Source organism: Microcaecilia unicolor, chromosome 6 (assembly GCF_901765095.1).
Source record: "Microcaecilia unicolor chromosome 6, aMicUni1.1, whole genome shotgun sequence".
Taxonomy (NCBI): domain Eukaryota; kingdom Metazoa; phylum Chordata; class Amphibia; order Gymnophiona; family Siphonopidae; genus Microcaecilia; species Microcaecilia unicolor.
In genome coordinates this window covers 243,529,120-243,550,376 of record NC_044036.1, presented here as the reverse complement: position 1 = coordinate 243,550,376, position 21,257 = coordinate 243,529,120, and the positions used below count along the sequence as shown (strand labels likewise).

Below are 21,257 nucleotides of genomic sequence, written 5' to 3'. Positions count from 1 at the left end.
AAAATGACCTTAGTGCATGTGAAAAACCCGCCACTTTTTACCACAGTTTAGTTAAAGGACCCTTTAATTTTTAAAGCATATCTCTCTTTCTTTTCATAAAATGAGTCCCATGCTGATATTTATTGACTTATTTTGTGCAAACATAATGCTCAGGCTTCTGGTTTGGGTGTGGCTGCTCCTGAGTACAGTTTGTAGGGCATTTCCTGTTGTGTTTGCCCTTTTGACGATTACAGCATTCTAGTAGCTGCATTGATCTGTGAGAAACTGGACATGCCACAAACTGCGATGCCTTCAGTTCATCCGAAATACGAATTAACTGGCCACAATTGTGTCCATGCATTGTTGAGACCACATCAGTGCCTCCTTTCAACATTATCTTGAATTATGCACCAATCGGCCACCTTGAATCATTCTTGCCTTAGTCAAAGGGAAACTGGCACAGCCTGCACTTAATCTAGTTCTTTGAGAAGAAAAGATAGATTAGAGCATTTGTTCTATTTCTGTCTTCTTGCATTGTAGGAATAAGGGTCACACATGGCTAGGACAGATCCTGTATGCTATGAGTTGTAAGGTGTTCAAGGTGCACCAATAATGACCATAACACATGAATACAACTCCAAATACCAGGTGATCTCTGAATATGTAGATGGCTATTACCAGCAGTGAGAAAATACAAATACAGTCAGTATTATATACGTATGGAAAAGCACATGAAGAATTCCCAACATGTAGTAAGCATGTGCATGTACCTATTTCTTCAGATTTCAATATTAAATTACAAATATTATATAGCACAATATACCATAACCATAACAAACCTAATAAATATAAGGCTTTAACCACAATTGTTATCACAGATCCCATTAAAAAGTATGACAAACACCATACTCAACCAACTATTGAAAATTGTTTGATACATTATTTCCCCAATTTGGAAAATATACAACCAGTTGTCCAGTAAAATAATAATGACAGCGCAAAAATTAAAATAATCCTGTAAAATCCAGGTGGAAAGAAATCCAGTTTCCTAAAGAGACAATAATCCTTAACTTTCTTCAGGCTACTCAGATGTGAATTCCACTGTGTGCACCTTGTTGTTAAAGTGTGTGTGTATATATATATATATATATATATATATATATATATATATATATATATATGTGTGTGTGTGTGTGTGTGTGTGTGTGTGTATTTTTTTGAGGGGGTACTTGGGGGTACTGAGTACCGGCACCTTTTCCATTGTCTGCTAAAGTTGACCCATGGTCCCCAAGTTTTAATGAAAGAGCTCAGACTCTACACACCTTGTCATAGATTCTGTGACTAGTTGCAGGGGGCCTGGCTATTGTGGGGTGGGTCCCTCAGTGATCACCCCACCCCTGAACGGTGGCCTGGCATTTGAGTACCGGCACCTTTTTTGCTAGAAAAAATGCACTGTACTGTATATATATATATATATTTTTTTTTTTTAAGTATTTATTTATAGATACTTAATAAAGATAAATATATAGTGGATCTGCCAATAATAGAGAGGAAGTGGCTAGAGCATCTCTGGGCTGCTATAAATGGGAATGTCTGTGTCAGCATTGCATAACCTCACCCTTGTCTGATGATTTCATGGGTAGGAATGTAGATATTTGTACATATACTTGTAGTACAGATTGTATTATTTCTATCAGGAGTGGATAGGATGGTCACACGCAAGGAAGAAAAAAAATGGCCTCATTCTAGAATCAATTTAGCACTCCTTTCTCCTCTTTCCTCAGCACATCCACTCCACACATTTCTGCAGATGGTTTCTCGTAGCACATATTTTCAGGTTCATCATTAATCTCCCTCCAACACCCTCTCCCCTGCCACTTTGAGGTCTAACAGCAGCAGGCTGGTAGTGTGAGAGGACTTGAGACAACACATACTCAGAGTTCTTAGGATGGCTCTTTCTCCAAAGTGGGTTGGAGGACTCACCTAATGTTTAGAGCAGTGGGAAGCCTAGTTCAAATCCTGTTGTTGCTCCTTGTGATCATGGGCAAGTCACTTAATGTTCCATGGTATCAAGTACAAACTTGAGGCCATGGATCATTTTCTAGTGCAGGGAATGGTATGTGGCAAACTCATAATTACTGCCGGGCGTGCTGCTTTGCTATGTGCTACCTATGCTGTAGCCAGGAAATAGTGTACCTGAATGTAATTCACCTTGAGCTAATTAAAAAGGCATGAACTAGTTCCAAAATCCTTTCTTTCAAGTGCTGTGATGTGGAGCCACAATGCACAGTCTTACCAAACTCATGCTGGCAACTCTGTCTCCTACTTCCACTTGTATCTTTTTGCTTTTCATCCTTTGGCCAATTTTCTCCTCACTCACTCTCTCCCTTGCTCTGGCCCTTATCGTGGTAGTATGCCTGGACTATAGGGCAGGTGGGGCAAGCAGGAAGGGCTTTTCTCAAGTGCTATTGCTGGGGTTTCTTCCCATGGCTACTAGATGTGAGCACTTCTAAAAGGTGCTGGAAGGAGAAAGGAGCAGAAATTTGGGAAAATTCCTGGACTGTTTTCCCCCTCCCCCAAACATTCCCGTGGCTGTTCCAGTTACTCTGTGTTAAGGCCATATAGGAAGAGTAGAGGAGCTGCTTTAATATGGTCTTTTACTCATCTGTGTACACTTTTTCATATTCTTCCTTTGACCTTTTATCTTTAGTTATTTTTCTATTGTTCTTTTCAAATTCTTTCATGCCTTTCTCACTTTCTTTTTCATCCTCAGTACATCTTGCATTTCCTTTCTTCCTTTTGGTCATTGTTATTGGACTTAGCAAAATAGAATATCATCATCAGCCCTTGTGCAAACATAACAGAGGGGTTGAAATAATTGAACTGTTTGATAAGTAGCAAGTTAGCTATGTTTTGTAGTTTGAGTTGGTTCTTTGTACCCTTTGACTCAGCATCTCTGTACTGGAGTTCCTTTGTGATGAGAAGCAGGGAAGATTCTGCAGAGAAACCTTCCACACCCATGCAAGCGTCTCACTAGGAGAATGTTACAAAGAAGGCTAAGCAAAAATGAAACTTTGCAGTTTGCAAATAATTTGTCAAGGATTCAACAAGAAAACGTTAACTTTTGCAGAATCACCCCATGCAAACACTCAGGTATCAAGTTTCAGATTTATTATTTATTTATTTATTGCATTTGTATCCCACATTTTCCCACCTTTTTGCGGGCTCAGTGTGGCTTACAATACATTATGAATGATGGAATTACAATTTGTTATGATATACTGCTCATTAATTCACATACCTGAACAGAATATAATACTAGCTGAAATAAAATAATTACAAAACAACAGTTAATACATGCTCTGTTGCATGTTCCAGTCCCAATCTTTTTTTTTTTAATGTAATTACTTATATACTGCCTGCAAGCCCAAAAGCTATGCAAGTGGTATGCAATGAGGTACAGTAGGTGTTCTACTACCTGTAGCCTACCACAGAGTTCAGTGAAACTGAGTAAGAAATGGTTAAGTGTTAAAGGCTCATGTAAGCCTACATTTTAAATCTGCTCCTAGATTTCTTAAAGGATGTCCCTAATTTCAGATCTACAGGTACATTACTCCATAAAGTGGACATGTGACACTAAAGACAGAATGGCATACAGAGTCAAACCTAATGTATCTAAAGGAAGGTACTACCAATAAGTTCTCTTTTGAGCCAATGTCTCCAAAGAGATGACCTTAGGGATGTATGTGATAGGAATAAGGCAAACCAGTATAATAAATCTTATGAACTAGAGTCAGGATCTTAAAAGAAATTCTGCCACAACCTACAGCATTAACAGATAGCCTCTAGAAGGCACAGCAGGGCCTAGTTCAGTCCTCATTCCCACCCACCCTCCCCCAACTCCTACCCACCCCGAGCACATGTCTTCATTTATAGTCTTAATTTAAAGTCAGTTATTCTAATTAGGATAACAAGAGGTGAGTCTTCATTACAGAATTTTAATTAAATTTCATTACTTTCTGAGAAGCAAACACTAAATAAATCACACAGTATACCATATAATCTAAAGCCTCTTTTATATTAGTCTAATATCCCTTGTACTTTAACCACTTTTAAATTATTAAACAACTCAATAATACTAAGATGCAGGCAGCATTGAGTGTCACATGTATGATTATCTCCCAGTTGGCAAGAGGTTATATATGTGTGCCCAATGCAAAGAGCTTCTAGCAGACTTGAAGAAGCTGAGGGAGACAGAGAGGTATATAGAGGTCAAGGCAACCATTTTAAGATTAGAGCCAACATGGGTAGGAGTAACTGGGGATCACTACTGCCCATGCTGGCTCCAATCTCAAAATAATGCTGTAATATCTAGCGACAGTCTTTTGAGACTGCTGCTGGATATTCTGGTAGCCATTTTGACAGCATGGGCAGGAGTGACTAGGGATCACTTCTGCCCTGACTACTCCACTAGACCACAAGCAATTGTAAGATAGGCCCAGGGGACCTTTGGGTGAGTCCAGGGAGGAGTGAATGGGAGATACCTCTGTTCTGGGTGAGAAAATGGAGGCTTCTCCTGTTTGGAGAGGGGAGAGGAATGCTATAGGGAAATAGCACAAAGTTTCAGTTTCAGCCAAACACACATTGGCATTTTCAACTGAAGCTGAAACCAGGGTAAATACTGATTTGGGACCTGTTTCAGTGAAAGCAAAACCGAAACCAAAATTCAGTCAGCCTCTAATTCCATGATGGCGAACCTATGACACGCGTGTCAGTACTGACACACTTAGCCATTTTCGGTGACACGCGGCCGCATGTGGCCGCATACAGAGAAGCAGCGGCGTTCCCCGGGGCGGATCGCCGATGCGTCCCCCCCCCAGGTGCAGCGCGATCTCCCCCCCCGGCGAAATCACCCCCCCCCGGTGCATGTTTACCCGCTGGGGGGGTGCCATGTGCGCTCCTATTGGCTCCCTCCGAGTCCTCCGCTTGTTCCCTCCCTGCTGCTCCCTCTGCCCCGGCTCCTGCATGGCCGTTAGGGGATCTTGACCTCACTTCCGGCCGGCGGAGCAGAGAGCATCGGAATGCCGTGGGGGACGCATCTCTGGGGCCCTGTGATCGCCATTACCACATAACCACAGCAACCATCATCCAATCTACTGTTCTGGGGTGTCGTGGATTTCTAATTGACCATCATTGCTGAGATAGGTGAGGGGGAGGCTGGGAGAGGCGAGGGCATGTGCTATGGGTGCCGTTTCCCACCATTAGAAATAGCGGCAGCCATCTTAATTTACATAAGGTGGTCAGTTAGGCTAGTTAACCCCTAATTGCCTGCAGGGCTAACAGGCTATCTATAATTCTATCTTCTGTCACTGCCCCCCTGATGGAGAACCCAAAATATAAAAAACCAAGGTTAAGTAAAGGAAGTGGTAGTAGCAGTAGCCGACCCTTTCAAGAGACATGGACCGAGATGTATGGCATTATAGAAAAAAATGGCAGATCATTTTGCGTTCTATGTACTGAAACGGTAGTAAGCAGAACGTGGAATATAAATAGACATTTTGAAACTAATCATTCCCAGCTCTTGAAAAAAAGTGAGGATGAAAGGAAGGAATACATTTCCAGGCAGCTACACTTTTATAAGAGCCAATCTAAGTCCATCCTTAAATTTGTAAAAGGTTCTACAAATTTAACATCTGCAAGTTTGAGCATTGCTCACTCCATAGCTCAGCATGGAAAAGCACTCAGTGAGGGAGAATTTATTAAAGAAACTCTCCTAAGATGTGCACCAGTTCTATTTCACGATATGCAGAATAAAGAGGCAATTATTAAGAGAATATCTGAGTTACCAGGAAATTTGGAGTGCCTGGATCCGATTACCAGACACTTTTAGCACCCTGAAAAATATAGCAATGGCTTTACTCACAATTTTTCCCTCTACATAGTTTTGTGAAACCTTATTCTCAGCGTTAAATAATATCAAAACCAACAAAAGAAACAGATTGAAAGATGAAGTTAGTAGTGCTTGCTTGGGCTTGAAGTGTACAAAATACCAACCTTCAATTGAAGATTTAGCCAATGAAATTCAGCAACAAAAAAGTCACTAATAGGCAGATTAGTTAAAGAATTCCCCCTCCCCCTCACTTATCTTAGTTCACGGCACCCCACACAAGTTAAATAATATCAAGACCAACAAAAGAAACCGACTGACAGATGAACAAAGAAGTCACTAAGCAGGTAAGTTAAATAAATAGGTTTTGGTTTATTAAATACAGTTATATATTACAATTATACATTTTTGTTATTTAAACTATAAATATCGCGAAATTATGGTTTTTTTCTCGAAGTGACACACCACCCGAGTTATGCTCGGTTTTTTGGCGAATTTTGACACACCAAGCTCAAAAGGTTGCCCATCACTGCTCTAATTCCTATGTTGTATTGTATTAATTAATTTTGATTCTGCTTTTAACTAAAAGGCTACAAGGTGGATTATATACAAAAAGTAGCTTCACATTAGAAGGATTTACAATAAAAACCAAAATAATAAATTAACTGTCTAAACAATCAAATATAATAACTTCTCTTGCAGTCATCTAAAATCACTATCCTTCATCTCAAATATCCATACTTAGTTCATCAAATTTACAATCTTTGATTTGAGAACCAAGAGCTTTTCTAAAAAGAAGATAGGATGTAATTTGACAAAGCTTGATTAGGATATCATTCCAAATCTTGACACTTTGGAAAACAAAAGAACACTCCCAAATTGATTATGATTTATATTTTTCATGGAAGGGAAATCTAATGATAACCTCTTCCTACTTCTAAAATAAGGTCTATTACCTGGAAATATTAAAAGCTGACCTACTGTTTCAGTTTAGTCCATAAAAACCTTTATAAACTAGACAAGCAAGTTTAAAATGGAGTTAACTATCTATCTAACCCAATGTAAATCATTCAGCAAGGGAATAGCTCCATAATATCTTCCTAAATTGAATATCAATCTTGCAGAAGTGTTTCGCAGCAATTGAAGTTTCTTTCTTAACTTTAAAGTAAGCAAGTTACAGTAATCCAAATGCGATATCAAAGTAGCCTGTGCAATAGTTCTAAAACTCAAAAGACTCAAAGAAGACCTTATAGTTCTTAAATGGCGTGGGGTGAAAAAGAACTTCTGAACTAATTCATTAATCTGATATTCCAGTGTTAACTTTGAATCTAGAACCATTCTTAACATTCTACATTTTTCTTCAAATTTAAGAACTGCTCCTGAAGGCAAGGTGACTGTAGGAACTCAGTGCTGATCTCCAACCCACAGCAATGTAGTCTTTTGTATATTTAATTTTTAGAAATTAGCTTTTGCCCAGTTATCTACAATAACTAGAAGATGTTTTACATTTTATAGAGTGTAATCTATGGTTCCTAATTCCAGACAGAGAACAAATATATCTTCCACATAAGACAGTGAGTGGACCTTTTACAAAGGTGCACTAGCATTTTTAGTGCGCGCTAAAAATAAGTGTGTGCTAAATGCTAGGGATGCCCATATGTTCTTATGGGCATCTCTAGCATTTAGCATGAGCTAAAAATACTACCACGCCTTTGTAAAAGATCCCATGAGTAAATATTTCTAGATATCTTCCTAAAGGACTTAAAAATGCAATAAACAGTTGTAGCGATAAGGGAGACCCCCGAGAGATCCCACACTTCGACATCCAACTTAATGAATGTTCCCCATTTTTTACAACAGTATACATTCTATTCTTCAAAATCCCTGCAAACCAATTAAGGACTGGTCCTACTATTCCCACCTCATTCAGTCAGCACAGCACAGCAATACGCCCCAGAAATATCAACTTGTAAAAGTATTACATTTTTTCCCACAGCTAAATGTTTTCTTATTTTAGTAACTAAAGTAATCAATAAGGTTTCTGTGCTATGTAATGGTCTTAAACCATGTTGAAAGTAATGTAAATACATTGATGTGGAAAGAAAATCAGCAAATTGAATATTAACAATAAATTCTAGGAGCTCAGCCATCCATGAAATGCTAGCTACTGGTCTAAAGTTATCCATTAATGTTAAGACTTCTCCAGTTTTCTTTGGAATTGGGGTCAATACTATTCTGGCAATTTCTCTGGGATAAATTCTAGATGGGGCATATAGAACAATGTTAACAAAGATGGTAAAATCAGTTCAAAAGATGGAATTCCCTCAAGGTAAAAAGATGGACAAATTTCTAAAGAACAGCCTTTGCTTTTTAATTTCTTAACATTTCCATAATTTGGTCAGAGGAGACTGGAATAAATTTATCCCATAATCTATCAACTGGAAAATCCCTGCCACCTGATCTTCTATTTGCAAAACTGACATAACTTCTAATATTACATTCCTTTCTGAAACAAATTTCTAATAGTAGTTACTTTAGCTTGAAAATATAAAATTAACTGTTCAGCTGAAGGCTGTATCAACTCCAGAATAGCCAAAACTATGACTGTACATTTCAAAGAACGAAAGATTTGAAATAACATCTGAGAGGAATTCCTTGCTTCCTGCACCTTTTGATCATAATAGGAAATTTTGGCTTCTTTAATCGCCAACTTATATTGTCTTATCTTTCCTTTCCAGCAAGCATAGAAATTATGTTTATGTTTGTTTATTCAATTTACTATACCGTATAAGCCATACACAGTGGATCTAAGTGGTGTACACTTAGCTCAGTATCAGTATGCCCAATGTTTATATGCCCAGCGTTACACCTACCATAGATCTGACATAACTGAGGGCACTAAAAGTGGAAAGGGCACACATAGCGGACACTCTTATGTAAGTTCTGCATGTAAGTCCAGCACTGCCCATGCCCCTCCCATGCTCCACCTATGTGATTGCCCCCTAGCATTTATGTGCTATGCTACTACTACTACTTATCATTTCTATAGCGCTACTAGATGTACGCAGCACTGTACACTAAACACGTATGAGAAGACCCCACTCAACAGAGTTTACAATCTAATCAAGACAGACAAACAGGACAGATAAGGGATTAGGGAATTACTTATGGAAGAAATCTGTGGCATTAATATACAGGAGGTGAGCCTTTTGTCAAATGAAGGAAAACTCTGGAATAAGAAGGCATAAGATGATGTTAAGAGGTTATAGGCTCAGGTGTAATCTAAGGAAATACTTTTTTTTTCAGAAAGGGTGGTAGATTCATGGAATAGCCTCCTGGTGGAGGTGGTAGAGACAACGACTATGAATACAAGAAAGCATGGGACAGGCCTGTGGGATCGCTTAGGGAGAGGAGGAGATAGTGGATGCTGTGGATGGGCAGAGTGGATGGGTCATTTGGCCTTAATCTGCCATCATGTTTCTATGAATGATTAAAACATACATAGGTAGTGAACAGGTGAATAGGAGTTAGGAGTTAAAAGACGTTTATTTACACCCTTACAGAATAGGGCCTAGTCACTTTGTTGCCCGTTCCTCCTCTCCCAAGAAATCTAGACTGTTCCAATTTTTGATTGTCTGCACTCCTTGTCCTTTTGTCCTCTTTGTCCTTTAGATTGTAAGCTCCTTTGAGCAGGGACTGTCCTTCTTTGTTTTTGTACAGCGCTGCGTAAACCTGGTAGCGCTCTAGAAATGTTAAATAGTAATAGTAGTAGTAGTAGTCCTTGTGCAAGTGCACACATCAAAAAAGTGCTTGTGTTCTGTACCTTTATACGCACAAGTGCACATAAATGTGGGCGCCCAGTTATGGAATTGCTTTTTACTGTTTACACATACACTGTAGAAATAGTTGTGTAACTATGTATGAGTATAAATTAACCTGGGACGTTTACACATGCCAAAGAGCAAGTATAAATGTATACACATAAATTCCCTAGCCTCATTTTCAAAATGAAAGTTTGTGTGTTATTTTCATTTTGAAAATTTGGTGATATCTGCACAGGGAGAAGGTATGCACATACTGTTTATGTATTCATGTAGTTCAAAAATGATCCTCTCTGTGGTACCATCCAGGCATTATCAAGCAAGCTGATAATAGTAGGCACAACCTGAATCAAATCCAAGAAAGTATGGGATAGGGTCAGAAGAGTGAGAGGAACCCTGTGAAGGGAAAATCAGGGATTACCTGAAGTCTTCCGGCATTGCACCAGGAAGTAGTGTCGACAATCTAGATGGGGCATATAGCCCTATCTGGGATTGATATTCAAAGCAATTTAACTGGTCAAGAGAAGCTCGTGGCCATTTAACTAACTTGTGCAGAGCTATTCAGGGATATTCAGGGGCAATTAACTGGATAGTGCTGCTGAATATTCCCTCTAATAGCCTACATCAAAACCGGCTAGTTTGTTGCCGGTGTGGGGGTGGAGTTAAGACAAAGTGGAAACTTAGCTGGTTAGCAGAGATTTTCAGTCCACTAACAAGCTAAGTAACCGTATAAACTTAGTACATCAAAATAGCTTGTGAGGGCCCCTCCAAAGGGACACCACCTTGTAAGTGGTGGAGGGGCTTCCGTGTTTCAATGACTCAGAGGGCTATGCTGTAGGGTTACCCATATCAGACAGGCCTCTGAGGAGAAACCAGACAAAGAGTGTCCCAACCTGGAGGATCCAAGATGGCGTTGAGGGAGGACGTACGCTAGTTGAGTTTCCGTTTTACACCAGAATGCCTGAAGAAGAGGGCACACTCCCCAGAGAATGGGGATGAGAAAAGGCAAAGCCGTGCTGCTGTCCTCCTCGAACACGGCTGAGGTTCCTACCACTACTCAGTCTCTTTTGGAGAGATTCGGGGTCATAACGTCGGGGATATTGGTTCTTGCTTCGGGGAACAGCAAGGCTTTATTGCCGAAACTCAGTGGAGGGAGTGACTTTGAGTCCCCCTGTTGGCACGACCCCTCCAAGACCTGGAAATAGTAATGCTTCACTATGGAGGTCAATAATGGAAACGCCCGAAGTGGGTTAGGATTTTCATGTGACCCAAGGAGGTCCTGGCGCAGCATCGATTCGGATAATAAACCAACTGGGGGATTGGAGAGTGAGCTCTTCCCCCGAAGATATCTGGAGCGGTTTCTGTGGAGAAATTGGACTTGGTGAAGCCAATAATGTCATAATGGACGTACTATAGGAACTGCAGCAGAATGTGAATAACTCTTTTCTTCAGATGTTTAAAATTTTTCACTATGTGAGTTAAAGAATTTATATTAATACTTATCTAACAAAGTGGAAGTCCAAGATATAAAAATAGAGTCTTTGATTACGGAAATGGCTTCTCTATGAAAATCAGATAATTTGGTAATGAAGAATAGTTATCTTTCTTGTAAAAATTGGAATTTCTGGAGAACCAATTAAGGGAAAATAACTTGAGAATGATAAATTTACCTATAATATCCTATATATCAGCTACTGAATTCTTGAAGAAATATTTCTCTGATACTTTGCTAATACCTTCTGATAGCCACCTTTTGGTGACTAAAATTATATTTTCTTTAAAATCTTCGTTATCAGAGAAAAGAGATGTAAGTTTAACTGACATTTTGGAAAATTCAGAAGTTATAGATAGAGTTATTATTAGTGATTTTCGTCTTTGATTTAGATAGGAACAATGTTTTGAAATTGTATTTCCGATACATGATTGATAGTTTTTTGGGTTCAAAGATGCATATATTTCCTGACACATCAAGGGAATCGCAGACTAGGAGGTGTGAGGTCTTGGCTTTTAAGCCAGGAATCATTGTCCTAGGTGGAACCTTCCTAGCGCGATTCCCTTGTAAGTGTTTTATTTCCTTATTACTTATTTGTTTGAACCTAAGAAATTATAAGAGTTTGTGGAAACAGATGAAGAATCCTCTGCAGCAACTTCCTTCAGTTACCACTGTACCGGCTGCAATAACCGATTAACCTTCCTCCCTCAGAAAATATGAAGTGTAAGATTAACCATTTTGAGTTTTTCTTATTTTCTTTAAGATTGTTTTCCTGATCTTGGATCTTCCAATTGTGGACAATTATGGAAATATATATTGTTGAGAGAAAATGTTTTCCTTTTTATATTAATTTCTGTATTTCCTTACATTTATGTGATAAATGTGAATGTAATTAAGTAAAATGATAAATTAAAAAAAAAAAATAGCTTGTGAGGGGATATATAGAACACAGCCCTTCACCCTTAAGAATAGTCCTTCAGGTAGTCTGAACCACTTTAAAACCCCTAGTCCTATCCAGAAAGGAAGTGAGACAGGAGGGGTGGAGCCAAAAGGACAGGAACAGTAGCGCTTTAGAAATGTTGAGTAGTAGTAGTAGTAGTAACTAGGAACTCTAAAAGGCAGGGCCAGAGTGGAATTAAGAGGGCCTAGGGATGGAAGAGGTGGTCTCCAGCATATACTTTCACTATGTACGTCCAGCTAATATGACCTGACTGAGGTAAGCCAACCTTTTCATTTGGATATTTGTGAACCCGGTTCTGAGGCCTGGCTGGTCCAGAGAGAGTGAGAGAGAAACCTTAAAGACTATGTTTGGGGCATGGCAATCACAGGCCATGGATTGTGTTTGGGGTCCTGTCAACCATAAGCCCATGTCAAGATTTTTCCTTCTGAATTAAAGACACTTTGCCTTTTGTTCCTGACCCTGTGAAGTAACAGGGCTCAGGTTTAGTGAATAAAAGTATTACCTTATTAACACAGCCTTGTCTGACTGTGTTAATTAGAGGCCTACTCTCAACCCTCACTCACAGTATCACATAGTTGTTCTAATTTTATGCATTGAGTTAACTGGGTACCAGTCTGAATATCCGGTGCTCTGTTAACTTCCAGGATGGCAGTCATACCCAGATATTCAATGTCAGGAGCCACGCATGCCTTGGCTTTGAATATCCAGGGTTAACGCAGCCTACAGCTGGAAGCAGCTTGTGAGCCACTCACCACCATGGGCTGAATATTGAACCATCTCTTTCTATATTATTTAATTATTCCTGCTCATGATTATGAATCATGTTCATGCTTTATGTCCAATATAAGATGTTCTCCCTCGAAGCATTCTTATTTTATAGGTAATAATAATATGTTGTTATGCATATATATCATCATCATTCTTAAAGCATAGTAACCATTGACTGAAGAGGACTTAAAACATATGGTTATCCATTGTGTTTCAAAGCATAGTGCAGGATTTGCACTGCACCGTATTAGCAGGTAGTCAGACAAGTAGCTGGATTCCAGTTGAGCCTGTAAGACAACAAATGATGCCCAGAGGCTTGAGAAGAAAGATGGCATAACGGTTGCATAAATATCAGGAAGACTCAAGTAATAAGAGAAGGGAACTGTTCCAGATTCATCCAGAGCCAGCCTCAGAATGAGAGGCTTTTGATAAATTATATTTTCTTGGCCAAGACAGCAGTTTCAATGGGAGATGCACATTTATGTGTGAGGTGGAAGGCTGGCACAGTTTCAGTCTATTCTGAGTCAGTGAGAGAGCTGGGTCTATGCTGCAAAGTGTGCACCTTCAGCTAGAGCAGGGGTTCTCAATCCGCTCCTCAGGACACACTTAGCTAGTCAGGTTTTCAGGATATCCACAATGAAAATTCAGGAGATAGATTTACATGCAAGGAAGGTTGTGCATGCAAATTTATCTGATGCATATTCATTGTGGATGCCTTGAAAACCAGACGCTGGATGTGTCCCGAGGACTGGGTTGGTACCCCTGAGCTAGAGAATACATCTACTGAAAAGCTGGAAGAAGTGTTGGTATGTGTGCAAGTATCATACCTAAGGGATGACACCAGCTGTGACCTTGTGCCTGAGGAGGATATCATACTTCAATCTTCCTTTCATTTTCATGGTGCTGGAATAACTGCCTGCACAAGCTTCCTTAAGTTTATTAAAAGTTCTACATAGTAGATGAGGATAGATAGATAGATAGATAGATAGATAGATAAGGCCAGCTGGCCCACCCACTCTGCCCAGCTACTCCCATCTATGATGTTCTAATGAAGGAAAAGGATGATGAATAAGACCGAAAATACTATAATACCTTTGTATCGCTCCATGGTGCATCTCCACTTTGAGTATTGCGTTCAATTCTGGTCACTGTATCTCAATAAAGATATAGCAGAATTAGAAAAGGTTCAAAGAAGAGCGACTAAAATGATAAAGGGGATGGAATTCCTCTCGTATGAGGAAAGGCTAAAGAGGTTAGGGCTCTTCAACTTGGAAAAGAGACAACTGTGGGGAGATATGATTGAGGTCTACAAAATCCTGAGTGGTGTAGAATGAGTAGACGTAAATCAATTTTTTACTCATTCCAAAAGTACAAAGACTAGGGGACACTCGAGGAAGTTACATGGAAATACTTTAAAAACAAATAGGAGGAAATATTTTTTTCACTCAACGAGTAGTTAAACTCTGGAACTGTTTGCTGGATGAAGTGGTAACAGCGGTTAGCGTATCTGGCTTTAAAAAAGGTTTGCACAAATTCCTGGACGAAAAGTCCATAGTCTGCTATTGAGACAGACATGGGACGCAACTTGCCCTGGGATTTGTAGTACTACTACTACTACTACTTGACATTTCTAAAGCGCTACTAGGGTTACGCAGCTCTGTACAATTTAACATAGAAGGACAGTCCTTGCTCAAAGGAGCTTACAATCTAAAGGACAAATGTACAGTCAGTCAAATAGGGGCAGTCTAGATTTCCTGAAAGGTATAAAGGTTAGGTGCCGAAAGCAACATTGAAGAGGTGGGCTTTGAGCAAGGATTTGAAGATGGGTAGTATGGAGTGTTGCCACGATTTGGGTTTCTGCCAGGTACTTGTGACCTGGCTTGGCCACTGTTTGGAAAACAGAATGCTGGGCTAGATGGACCATTGGTCTGACCCAGTATGGCAACTCTTATATTCTTATCTTCCAGGTGCCAGTCATAAAAGCTTGACCACCTGCAGTCTATCAATGAATCCAGGCACATTTAGTGGTCACAAATAACATCATGAAAACCCTTGATCTTCAGATTACCAGCAATACTTTCATTAGTGCTGTGTTTGTTTATTAGAACTGACAGACACAATGTTTTTTCAAGTATTGGATATGTTTTATTTATTTTTGCTACATTTGTACCCTGCACTTTCCCACTCATGGCAGGCTCAATGCAGCTTACATGGGGCAATGGAGGGTTAAGGGACTTGCCCAGAGTCACAAGGAGCTGCCTGTGCCTGAAGTGGGAATCAAACTCAGTTCCTCAGGACCAAAGTCCACCACCCTAACCACTAGGCCACCCCTGTCATGTTAGTGACATGAAACATCATAAGGCACACAAAAATATTGGACTCGGTGGCCTAGTGGTTACAGCAATAGCTAAACAGTAGGGAAGCAAGTGTTTAATTCCTGCTTCTGCCACTGACACTCTGTAACCTTGAGACCTTTATATCCCATTGCCTGAGGTACCTGCCCAGATTGTAAACTCACTGGGGAAGGGATATATATTGTACCTGAATACTTATCAACATTGTACAGTGCTGTGTATGTTCAGTAGTGTTATAAAAATAATAAGTAGTATTATGTAATTATAGTTAAGAAATAACTAAGCACCAAGCTTATTTTTATAAATTGCAACTCATTACAACAGTAAAAGATGAGCCTGATAGTCAAATAAAGTTGAGCTCCTAAATCTGTGCCCTATTTTTATCTGAAAATTCATCTTAACTTTGGAACTTAGGGTAGATGCACCAAATTCCTGGTAAAGCACTAATCACTATTTCCACGTCGGTAAAAATTACCGAGCTGGAAATAATTAGCAATGCTCAAAAGAAGTAGGATGCAAATGAGCTGCTTGCAAAAACAGCAAGCAGCTCAGCAGGGGGGAGGCCAATCAGTCACCCGAGCATGCGCAGAACAGCCAATTGCTAAGTGTGGCTACTTTGTGCATGCTACAGATGTCTTTCATACACACATACAAGCTGCATGTATGAAAGCAGTGTGTAGCTTTTTTTTGTTTTCAAACTTTTTTTTTTAATCACCGTCATAGCTGTCTCCTCTGGTGTAAGCAGCACTTGCTTTCCTGGGCATGCAACCAGACCTGCCTGATCTGACCCTCAGCAGCAGTATAGCCAGGGAGCTGGTGTTGACTCTGCAAGCAATCAGGGAGGGAAGCAAGGGAGAGTGAGGTGAAGGAGAGCATGAAGGCCTGCATGCTTGGCGAGCAGGGAGGGGGGGCTCTAGAGATGGTGCAGCTCTCCTTAGCCATCTAGGCAGCTGCAGCCAAGGGTAGAATGGGAAGGAAACAGCAGTACCGACAGCTCCTGACCACCCATAAAAATTTCAGCCTAAAGGTAGACGGTCTTTTCTGTGCATCGCTAGGAAAACGGCTGTGCATCACTTAGAATGCATATTTGAATAGTAATTAGCTGATTAAAATAACTTTGCATACAATTCTCATTAGCTGCTACCATGACAGGAAAAGAGCCTGCAGAATCCCTTTGTGCATGTCTCTCTGAACTCCGTGCTCACTAAACCGGCTTTGGGTCATTAAGTTTTGTGCATCTGAGCCTTACGGTTTGATATTCAGCCCACAGAAGTAAGTGGCTTGTAAGCTGCTGATAGCATGAGGCTCAGTTAACCCTGAATATTCAATGCTGAGGTATGTCCAGCCTCCAGCATTTAATATCAAGGTTACTATGGCAACCTGGAAGTTAACTTGACACAGGCCAATATTGAGACTGGTGCTTGGTTAACTTGTTGGATAAAATTAAGACAGCCTTTCAGCTGTTCTAACTTTAACCACCCACACTCCACTTCTGGACCATCCTAACCTAACTGGTTGGTGCTTTGACGGTCAGAGGGGATATTCAGCAGCACTTTTCTGGGTTAAGTGCTACAGGGCCCAATCACATTTTGCCCCATACATCATGAGCAACTCAGGGGGCTGGGGGGGAGGGAGGGGGCAAAGACAGAGGTTGGTTTGTTTGGCCCTACCTAGGTTTGGCGTTAGGAGATGGCAAACAGGACAGGCCCCCATACCACAGGGGACCCCAAGCCTGTCTCAAGCTGAAAGAGGCTTTGAGGTCCTCTCCCCTTTTGGTGCCCTGGGCTCCCTGGCCCTACCAATGATAAAGGTGTTCCACTGCCCTTGCTTTTGGTGCTCCTAATGTGATGACTGTAATATATCAGCTGATGCCATTAAAAATCTTTGGAGGTACTAGACTTGTCTCTTCCAGGAGGAGGTGGCACTCAAAGAATTTGGTACTTGGTAAGTGAGAGGCTGGTGCAGGTGCAGCTTACACTTCCACAGGAACTGCTTTTATCCCCATGGGAACCCCATAGGAACTGCTTTCATCCCCTTAGGAACCCTGCAGAACTGCTTCCGTCCCCATGGGAACCCCGCAGCCCCACAGGGGATTCTACAGGATTCCCATGAACCTTGATCCCATGCAGGTCTCTAAGTCCCAGGTATTGCTCAACAGTGACACTACTGTCTAGGCTACAGGTATTTATTTACTGGATTCTGACCAAGAACTGTTACTAGTACAACCAGGATACAGAGGAAGGGGGAAAGCCTGTAAATAAAAAAGGTTGGGCTACACAACTGTGAAAGCTCATGTATGAAATCTTGAGACAATTCTGATATTGGTCCAATAAAAGGTACCAGAACGTGTAGGACAGCTAATAAAAAAAGTCTCTCTGGGGATGAATAACTTGGACATGAAGTTCTCCTCTTTCCTGTCTCATCGCATTTTTCAGGTCATCACTTCTGATTCTGTCTCAGAGAAAAGAGAATGGAATTACACTTTGGTGTCCCCCAAGGGCCAATTCTCTCCCCTCTATCTTCAACCTATTCCTGAGTCCTCTTGCCATCCTTATCTATACTTCTGGAATCTCTGCCTATTTTTACACAGATGACATTCTTCTTTTATATCCAACCAACCCATTTTCTCCTTCAACTGCCCCACTTCAAGTGTGCCTTGAATCAATCTCCAGTTGGCTATCTGAACACAAATTAGTGCTCAATAAGAGCAAAACTGTTGCCTGTTGGTTCTCTGGGCCACTTTATCCACCTTCCTCTCCTATTACTCTCTTTGGATCATTGTTTACACCAGTTACGAGTTTTTGCTACCTGGGAATTATTTTGCACTCTTCTCTCTCCTTTTTACCTCAGATTTCACATCTATCTAAAGTCAGCTTTTTTGTGTTTCGCCAACTAAAAACAATCCATCAACTATTTGATCATAACAATTTTCAAGCTTTTGTTCTCTTATTTTTTACATCCTGTCTTGATTATTGTAACATTGTCTATGCCGGCCAACCACACAACGTGTTGAAGAAGTTATTAACTCTTCAGAACACAGCAATTAGATTACTATGTCGTGCCTGCCATACTGATCATATAACTCCCCTACTGAAACAACATAATTGGTTACCCATAGAACAACGGATCATTTAAAAAGTAGCTATACTAACCTTCAAGGCTTCCAAGACACGTATTCCTAGTTATTTATCCAGATTTACAATTCCCTGTTTACCTTAAATGATCACCATCTCACCCTTCCAAGCCCCAAGATTGCACACTTTGAGTCTACTAGGTGTAGCGCTTTCTACTTCCTATCGCCCAATATCTGGAACAATTTGCCCTTTCCTCTTTGTAGTAATTTAGTGTTTAAGAGCTTTAAAGCTGATTTAAAGACCTGATTTTTAGACAGGCCTTTGGAGGTATGGACTGATCGGGTTCACCGGGTAGAGTCACTTACTCCTCCATTCTACTGTCCTCTTTCCTTTTCTTCTCCTTGTGTAACTGTAGTACTTTATTATTTTAAATGGAGTTCCTTTGTCTCTGAAATGTTATTGTAGATTGTATATTGCTCTGCTCTATTTGATCAGTTAGAGCAGTTTAGCAAATGCCAATAAACTAAAAATATAAACTATAGCTTTGATGAGTAGAAAATCCTTCAAGTGAGGATGTTGGAAGAGATGAGGACTCCTAATCCTTGGATGGGTATTGCTTAGTCTTATGTAGTGACATTGTCCTGAATACTGCCATACTGTGCACTTGTAACATGCTTTGAAGGGAATCAGGTTCCACAGTCCTCCAACTTTAGGAGCACCTGCTACAGGTGGGAGGAGAGTTAAATGTGGAAACAAGTTCCTGTTATGGTCACTGTCAGCCAGTGGCAACTCAAGAAGAAACACCCATCACCATCACAACCAAGCATTGTGATAATGACTAAGGGTGGAAAACCCAGAATGCAAAGGAGGCAAACAGTCTTAAAACAGCCTAAAACAACACTGATAATAAGGAAACCAGCACATAATGAGGTGGGAGTTAAAAACATGAGTAAGAGCTTCAATCTTATTTGAGCTGCGGGAAACCTCAGGAAACAGTATCAGAAGGTATCTTCAGTGGCCATTGTGTTGCTGTTTACTTATTTTTATTTACTAACAACAAATTCATTGACAAAAAGCATTCATCTAACCCAGGGGTTGGCAACCTATTTCCCACCATTGAATTATATATGGCTTGGGAAGTATACACAGAAAATGTTATTAACCAGAGATTTTAAATACTGTATTTCACCAATATTTTCAGAATAACCACCAGCAATTTGTTTCCAGTTAAACTTTTATTTAATTACTTAGTTATCACTGAAGGTCTATGGAGCTCTGTGTACTTCCGGATCTGACATTACATAATGTTGCAGCCCACTAGGGATAGTACTGACATTCATGTGGTCCTCTGAGTATAAAGGTTGCCCAGCCTTCGTCTAACCCATCCTTTTAAAAATCCCTATGGATAGTAACAACAAATTCTTATATCCCCAGCTCCCCAAAAGCCAATTGCCAAATAGTTTACTTTCCAGAAGAATTGTGACCAGAAGCTTATTCTACCACACCAGACCTACTATGAAAAAAAAATTATTTTTCTAAAGCACTGAAGGTGTAGTTCCTTAGAGGAAATAGACTCCAATAAATTCTTGACCAATGAACGCAAGTTACAATTTGGGTGGTAAGATACTAATCCTGAAAGTAAAGGGGGAAGGGGGTGCTAAAGTAAGTAAGATCTTAAAAACCAACATTAAAGGTTTACAAATTCTCCCATACAATGCTGGTAGCGAGTTCAATACTTGCAAAATTGAGAAAACACTGATATTACCATAGGTCGAATTAAAAGTGCTTATGTTTTCAGGGGTCATCAGGTTTTGTCATGCACTTTGTATTCTTTAGTCCTTAGTGAGTCTTATAATCTTACTTTCCATGGTCCCATACATAGTAGAAAAAGAAAAGCAGAAAATGCATGGGACAACCTCAAAGCGGAAGTGATGCGGACAAAAGTGGCCTCAGAATTCAAGAAAATATGGTATAGTCCCAGAAGATCCTTAATAGTGGTATGGTGAGAGTGTGATGGAGTGTATATGAAGATACCGGTCTCTCTTAAATACAGTGCCTCATAAGGCCACCTTAAGAAGCCTAGGCCTGGGAAGCTCAGCCAGGAGAGCCTGGTGTAGCCAAAGAAAATAAAAGCCCAGGGCTGGGGAAAGGCAGACAGACCCAGAGCAGGAAGAAGCAGACCTCCAGAGTACACCCATAAGAAATACATTTAGGACCAAAGGGGTAGCCATGAGGTAGGAAAAGCTTTTATGTTGCAAACTCTGTGTACACCATTGCGGTACCATGTAAGCCACATTGAGCCTGCAAATAGGTGGGAAAATGTGGGATACAAATGAAGCAAGCAAATAAATAAATTCTTCTGTGGCCTGGTAGAATCCAAGCTCTCTATTTTGTTTGCTATTGAACCCCAAACTACTTTAAATATACTCCTGAGCTAACAGCCTGCTATATGTTTTTCTTTTTGAACCACACAATGGAAGATTTTTTTAAATCACTTTTAAGTCATAGTCTGGCTGTGTTTGTGAAGGCTCTATGCTTGCTCAGACTATCACAGAAGTTAACATCAGAGCTCAAGTAATACATCAAATATATAAAAGGCAAGTGACCGACTCACCTGCAAATGCGCAGTAGAGACTTCCCTCTCGGTCCCGCCCCCGCATCAAGACGTGATGACGGAACAGAGAGGGAAACTGCGCAGAGGAGTGCACCACACGGAAGGGGAGGGAGGGAACCGCAGAGGTCACTACTGCCCCCCCCCAAGTCGCCGCTACCGCTCCCTCCCCCCCGTGGTCGCCGCCGGCCCCCCTCCACCCAGGCCGGGCCCTCTCTTCTCCATTGAACTTACAGCGCCAAAACCGCAGCAGGCAGATCAGCTCCCGTCGGCCTTCCTTCCCTGCCTGTGTCCCGCCCTCACCGACGTT

General features: G+C 40.6%; 1 protein-coding gene across 1 annotated transcript in view; it reads left to right on the top strand.

Annotated features, from left to right (window-relative positions):
- The window catches only part of CLIC3 (chloride intracellular channel 3), a 65,891-nt gene that overhangs the window by 8,487 nt on the left and 36,147 nt on the right, over window positions 1-21,257 (top strand). The gene's annotated exons all lie outside the window — the stretch shown is intronic.